We start from the raw sequence: 7,436 nt of genomic DNA, 5'->3' as shown, positions 1-7,436 counted from the left end.
GGGGATGGCCACGTCGCAATCCCTTCTCCTCCATTCTCCTCTTGGGATCTTGGGCACGCACGCACACGCGCCCGGCGTGGGTTTTAAGCCACCGGGTCCAGGACGCGAACCGCGGTCGACTACGTGGGAGTCCAGCGACATAGCCATTACGCTAACTGCTGGTTCCCCTGTGACAGATTTTTTTTAAAAAATTCACGATAGAGTACGTTGTGGGGGGCACTCCACAGAGTCTGATCACACTGCGATTCCCTTCTTCCAGTCTTCCAGCCTAGTGCATTAGGGCCCCTTTCCTTACCAGGGGCTGCAGGGAGGGATGTCCCCCAGTTTGCTTGTCTGTTCACCAGCGAAGGAAGTCGGGATGTTCCAGTTTGGCACTGTGACGAGGAAAGCCACTGAGCACATTCGCACGGGTGTTTGTGGGGACACGTTCCCAGTACAGACTTTTGCCTGTGCGCAGTAAGTGCGTGCATAGCTTCAGGGGGACGTCACACCCCGTCCACACGGCTGGGCCGTGTTGCATTTGCACCAGTGGTAAAGGCGAGGGCCTGTCTCTGTCTGCACTGGCTACCGTCAGGGTGAACGGAAAGCCCTCTCGCCCCTCTGCCAGGCCTGTCATGGCTTTAGTTTGCATGGCCCTAGTAACTAATGATGCCCCGCGTCTTTCCACCTTGTTTTTTAAAATATTTTATTTTATTCTATTTTGCTTCGGGGTATGTGAGCTTGCCAGAAAGAGAGAGACAGAGACAGAGAGAGACAAAGAGAAATTACCCCCCTTCGGGGTGTGTGTGTGGCCACACTGCAATCCCTTCTGCTCCAGTTTTTTCTTAGGCTTTTGGGCAAGCAGGCACACACATATGCCTGGCATGATTTTCAAGCCGCTGGGCCCCAGACTCGAACCATGCAGTCAGCCATGTGGGCTGCCGCGCCTTAACCCCTTGCCCCTGCAGGACCCCCGTGTGCTTACTCACAATCCGCGCACCTTTCTTAGTGAGGTGTCTTCAAATCTTTTGCCCAGTTTAAACATTTCATAGTTTATTTTCAGATTAGTAGGTTTCGAGAGCTCTTTAAATATCCTGGATACATGTCCTCTGACAGATAATATTCTGCAAATATTTGCTCCAAGTCTGAGGCTTCTCGTTTCTTAAATAACTCTCTGAAAGAGTGAAAGTTTTTAGTCTGAAGAAGTTCAAGTCAACATTTAAAAAAATGGATTGTGCTTTGTTTCGTGTCTAAGAATTTTTTTCCCTAATCTAAGGTATTTTCCCTGTGTTTTCTTCCCAAAGTTGCAGAGTTTTGAGTTTTTACATCTAGTTCTGTGTTCCATTGTGAGTAGTTTTTTCCCTCTTAAACATCTTTTTCTTTAGTTCTGATAGAGCACATGTGTGCATGACAGAGAGAGAGAGAGAGGTCGCCGGCCACGGCCCTGGCCCCCACGGCCCCCTTTCTCCCTCCCCAGTCTCCCAGGTGTGCCCAGTGTGTTTCCGGTGGACTGGGCTGGGTTCGAACTGTGCTCACCGTGTGAGATCCAGCTGCTTTGGAGCAACGCTTTGCTGCAGCACCACGGGCTGCCCTGTGAGCTGGCTGTGCAGGTCGTAGAGGCTCGGGTTCTCAGTCGCCTGCTCCCGTGTGCTGTCCCGCGATTCCAGCACTGCCTCTGGGAAGGTCTGCCCTTCCCTGCTAGACCGTCTTGGGCCTCGTGGGAAATAACCAGATTGCTCCATTGGCTTTGAGAATCCCCCCCGGGCCTCCTGCTAGTGAGACTGTGACCCCAAGTCTCCGTGTCAGCTGTTTCCTTCGTGGTGGGCACAGGTTAGGACAGCCCTGCACGGGGTGTGGGGACCCGCCAGGAGAGACCAGGCGCTGTCAGCCAGGACCTGCCTTTTGGTCCCATCTCACAACTGTGGAAACTTTTTTTTTTTAATTGAAATTTGAGGGTTGGGATTTTGGGCACACACGCATACGTGCCCAGCATGAGTTCCAAGCCACTGGGTCCAGGACTTGAACTACGGTCGACCGTGTGGGAGTCGGTGACATAACCATTACTCCGTCTGCTGGTCCCAACACAAATAGCAGTTTTAAAAGTTTACTGATTTAGCTTCATGGGGGGAGAGGGAGAGAGTGAGTGGGTGCACCCTCAGCGGGGTCTCAGGCTGCCATCCTCCCTGTAGCCTTCCCGGCCAGCCAGGATCACGAGCACGCATGCGCCCAGCATGGACGGGCAGACTTGGGGACTGACCCTGGTCTTCCTATGGCTTCCAGCGTTGTAGAGCACCGTGCTACTGCTGGGCCGAGCCTGGCCTGTTGTTTTAGGTTTTTGGCATAGGGTGTGTGTGCTCCAGAGAGACAGCGAGACAGTGAGAGGGAAAGCGAAATCACCCTCCAGGGAGGGTGGGCACACTGCAATCCCTTCTCCTCCATTCTCCTTCTTGGACTTTGGGGACCCACACACATGTATGCAGTGATTTTTCAACTGTCAGGTCTGGGACTCAACTGAAGTCGGCCATATGGGAGTCCAGCGCCTTAACCACCGCGCCGCCTGCTGGCCCAGCTAGGCCTGCTTTTAAAATGTGTTCTGAGGGACCAGCAGACGGCATAATGGTTATGCAGTCACCTGCTATTTAAGTCCCCGACCTGGCAGCTTAAAATTCATACTGAGTACATGTGTGTGCGTACCCAAGATCCTGAGAGGGGAATGGAGGAGAAGGGTTTGCAGCGTGGCCATCCCCCTGGGAGCGAGTTCTCGCTTTCTGTCTCTCTGTCTCTCTAGCAAGTGCATGTGCACTATAGCAAAAATCTCTCAAAAGAATGTGTTCTGAATTTCAGGTCAAGCGTGCAGGTGTGCGGTGGTCTTAAGACAGGCGATAGGCTGAATTTGGCAGTCATGGTGTCTGCCGACTGTGTGAGGACTCCCTTTCTCTTTCTGGGTGCTCAGCCCCGTACAAGCACCATGACACGTGGCCCAGGTGAGGTGCTCCACCAGGTCACTGTAACCGCCAGTGACACTGAAGTTCTTTGTAAACTGCCCTTCATCCTGCACCGATAGTGTCTGAGTGTCCGAGTGGCCTGGAGCCTTCTTGCTTCCCTGACCTGTAAGATGATGTGGTGGCAGGCTGTGTTCAGAGGCCCCCCGTCCAGAGATCGGGGCCTGATGTCCTCAGCAGTGTCTCCCAGGGTCTCTGCTATCTCCAGCACCCTCGGTGCATTCCTGGCACCCCTTCCCAGGTAAAGGTGCATTACTGAGGTTCTCGCTTCTTGGGATCCTGCTCACTTCTTTCCGATGGTCTCCCTGAGCCTTCTACGGAATGTGAGCGAGGCTGTCCAAACCACCGAGTCAGTGTCCAGGACAGGCGATGGCATTCCCTTATTCAGCGAGCACTGGGGCCTTCAGGGGCTCCAGGCACGGCCCTGGAAAGCTGGCCAGGAGGCCCCTGGCATATCCTCACTGCAAGTCGTGCCTCTTCCCTGGGCGTCCCAGAAGGAAGCGGACATGGGCGAGCTCCCTGTGAGCAGCGCTCCCTCTTGTGCGTCCTGTGGGCCCAGCCACGCTTGTGCAGGCACCCTCTGCAGCCCTGGATTTGGGAGCATGAGCGGGATCGCTAGAACTCACAATACCGACAGATGCGACTTGCCGTTCTCCGAGCTCGGGCCCTCTTGTCTTGTCTTCTAGAGTGCCTGGGTTCTTGGAGAGGTGCCCTGGCAGTTTCTCCGCTCTTGGCTTCGGTATGTTCTGCACCCCCGTAAGCCCTCAGTGCCCCACACACTCAGGGACACCCTTATACCAGCTTTGCTGGATTAACGGCCCAGGCACCCTGGAGGGCACTGGCAGGAGCCCCCACACTGCTCCCCCTCCAGGGTGGGCTGTGGCCAGAGGACACAGAGGCCAAGCAAGGGACATGAAGCACTGGAGACCACCAAGGAGCTGGATTCGCTCTGGAGACAGTGGCCCTTGGCCTGTCCTTGCCTTCCTGAGAAGTTGACTCTAGGGAGCTTGCCTCGGCTCCCTGGTGGGAGGAGGCTTCCTTTCCGAGTCGCCAGATCCTTTTCATAAGGAGCCCTCGTTCCTGGTTCTGCCCTCGCCTGCGCTGGTTCTAACACAGGCTCAGGCCTCTATGCTAGGAGCGTTTCTTTTCATCCAAACAACACTTGCCCTTGGGGAAAATCCCAGGGCAGGGAGCCCATGACGGGAGCAATGGCGCTCTGCCCCCTCATGCTCCATGCCCCAGCAAGAGTTCAGTTCAGTGAGTGCTGGCTTCTGCTGCTCTGAGTCAATGCTCAGCTTAGACGGCTCAGCCTCTTGCCTGAGCATGCTTCAGTCCATTCTCTTGCTCATGAGCCGAATGTCTGAGACTGAGCATGTGTAGAGAAGAGAGGTTTATGGAGCTCACGGTTCCGGAGCTCCAAGGTCAAGGGGCACGTCTGGTGAGGGCTCTGCAGAGTCTCAAGACAGTCCAGAGTAGCTCAGGGCAGGACAGAGAAGAGTGTTGTGTGTCTGGCTTAGGTCTCCCTCCCATATAAACTTACCAGGAGCCAAGCACAGGGCCCCACCCCGAGGAGCTGGTTACCTGCCAAGGGCCTATTTTTTGAAACCATAGTCAGCTTGGGGCCATTAGATGACTTAGTGGTTAAGGTGCTGGACTCCCACGTGGCTGACCCTGGTTTAAGTCCTGGACCCAGAGGTTTGAAACTCATGGCAGGTACTTAGGCATGCATGCCCAAAATCCTGAGAGGAGAATGGAGGAGAAGGGATTGCGGTTTGGCCATCCACCACAAACAAACAAACAAATCCACCATAGTCAGCTTACGTTTTCACTCTCTGGCTCTTTTTCTTTTCTTTGTAGGGATGGGGTGGGCAGAGAGACAACAGGAGAGGGATAGACAGAGAGACAGGGTTTTTGACAAGGTCTTGCTGTGTCTCCATCCTAGCTGGGACTAAGGTATGTGCAGCCATGCCCTGCGTGTTCAGGCTGCCCAGGAACTGAATGCAGGCCTCCCGTGTGGCCCGGCCTCCCAAGCAGTGGAGCTGCCTGTGCACCGGCATAGCTGGGCCAACTGTCCACCTTCTCAGTGCTGTCACTATCGGAACCCAATCTCAGCATGTGAATTGGGGGGCGGGCACGTGGGGACCCCACAGGACGTGCATTTAGCCACCCCTGCCCCCATCCTTTGCAGTGTTGCATGGTTGTCCTCCAACTCTTCTATGTTCTGTCTTTGCAATAAAGAAATCTTGCCATTAGAAATTCTTGTTCCGTCCGTCTTGGGCTGGGCCACCGGGACAGATCATGCAGACTTCCCGCGGCACCGAGCGTCAGGCTCTGGTTGCGCCCAGAGCCTCCATGTTCTCCTCTGTAAAATGGCACCAGCAAACAAAAGCACCATCTGGGGATGTCCAGAGATTTGTGGCCAGTGCATGTCAAAGGCATGACCAGGTGGGGACCGTGGCGTGGGCTGCTCCACAGGCCACCGCCCGGAGGAGAGGGGTGGGGTGCAGCAGCTACTGCCCGGGTCCACCCTCAGCGCGTCCTGCTTCTTGCCTTGGCCGCTGTTGAGAACAGAAGCGCTCTTTGCAGTCTCGAGTGATGCCCAGCGAGCGCCCATTAACTCATCAAAGTGGTGATTCCAAATTGATTATTTCGAGTGTAAGACATAATAACAAGCTCATCATGGGAAATAATTAGCGGTGGAGTGGCCGGAAGGCCTGCTGCCTGCCTGGCCCCGCCCTGCAGCTGTGAGGTGGGGGTGGCGGGCGGCCTCGCCCAGGCTCTGCTGCTTTCATGGGGTGGGGCGGGGCACTGGAGGGTGAGGGTGGACCGTCCTTCAGCCCCTCCTTCAGCCTCTGGGGCCCAGCCTGGCCTTCTCCTCCAGCCCCGCCCCACTAGCCTGGGTGCCGGGCTCCTCCAGGGGCACAGTGCAGCCGGACTCCGGGGGAGCCTGAGCACTGACAGCACGCCCGCCTCTGTGCTGAGTGTGGGCGCCTGCCCAGCGTACCTCGCCGTCTCCTTGGAAACCAGATGGCTCTGGCAGCATTCTGCTGACATGGCGTTCACACACACACCCCGCGCACACACACATTGGGTACACACACCACACACACGCATACACACCATACACTTGTACATATACCACACACATACACACATCATGCACACACACACCACATGCACACACCACACCACAATACTGTGTACACATGCCACACACATGCACATACACACACCATACACTTGTACATATACCACACATCATGCACACACACCACATGCACACACCACACCACAATACCATGTACACACACCATACACATGCACAATCACACACCACACATGCACATATATCGCACACATATACATATCATGTACACACACCACACATGCCATATACACACACCATACACATGCACATACACACACCACACATGCACATATATCGCACACATATACATATCATGCACACACACCACACATGCCATGTACACACACCACACACATGCACATACCACACAATGCACACTTGTATACACACCACACACATCATGCATACACACATACCACACACAGCATGTACACATACCACATACATATGCACACACACCATATATACGCACCACACATGCACGCACACCATGTACATACACACAGAGCACACACATGCATACACAAACCAGGTACACACACTACATGCATATACACAGACTCCATGCATATACACACACACCACACACACATGCACACACATACCATGCATATACACACCCCATGTACATACCTCATGCACACACATACCATGTACATACACACACACCACAGCATGTACACCCACACTATACACACATACCACATGTGTACACATATATCACGCACACACACATGCTCCATTAAGTGTCACGGGAGCCACTGCCCACCCTCTTCCCTCCACCCCTTCCCCAGAGCGCCCGTGCCCCCTCCCCACAGGCAGTCCCAGGGCCAGGCTCTAAGTCCACAGTGAGAGGCTGGCAATGCCACCCTCTGGGGAAGGGAGATGAGGCGTCTAGAAGAGCCTGCGTCTGGGGAGGTGGCAGATGGAGCTGTGTTTAGGGCACTTAGGTGGAAAATGGCCCCTGAGGGCCTGAGGACAGCAGGCAGCATTTGAAATGGGGCCTGGAAGCATTCGGCAGCTTTGAGGGTTAGAAGGTAGGGAGATGGGCTTCCATACTTGAAAAAAACTAAAAACGAATTTCAAAACTTTTGGAGTCAAGGGAACGGCTGTTGACGTGAGCTGGTTCAGGCCCTTGGCTCGTCTGGAGCTCTGGTTCTGCTTCTCCCTGTGAAGCTGCTGTCCGCTGAAGAGGAAGCCATGGTGCTCCAAGCCACCAGAAACATGAAAGTTAATGCAGAAAATAAGGTGAAAATGGGAACCCCCATCTTCCAGTAATTAACCAAAATGACGAACACAAAGGGAAA

The 7,436-nt window shown here is 54.4% G+C and overlaps 1 pseudogene; it reads left to right on the top strand.

Annotated features, from left to right (window-relative positions):
* Window positions 1–7,329: 7,329 nt before the first annotated feature.
* LOC102468979 (G2/mitotic-specific cyclin-B1-like) overlaps window positions 7,330–7,436 on the top strand; it is a 1,923-nt pseudogene continuing 1,816 nt past the window's right edge.

This window comes from Tupaia chinensis, unplaced genomic scaffold (genome assembly GCF_000334495.1).
Source record: "Tupaia chinensis unplaced genomic scaffold, TupChi_1.0 Scaffold000159_1, whole genome shotgun sequence".
Classification (NCBI taxonomy): Eukaryota; Metazoa; Chordata; class Mammalia; order Scandentia; family Tupaiidae; genus Tupaia; species Tupaia belangeri.
This window is presented reverse-complemented; position numbering and strand designations above follow the sequence as displayed.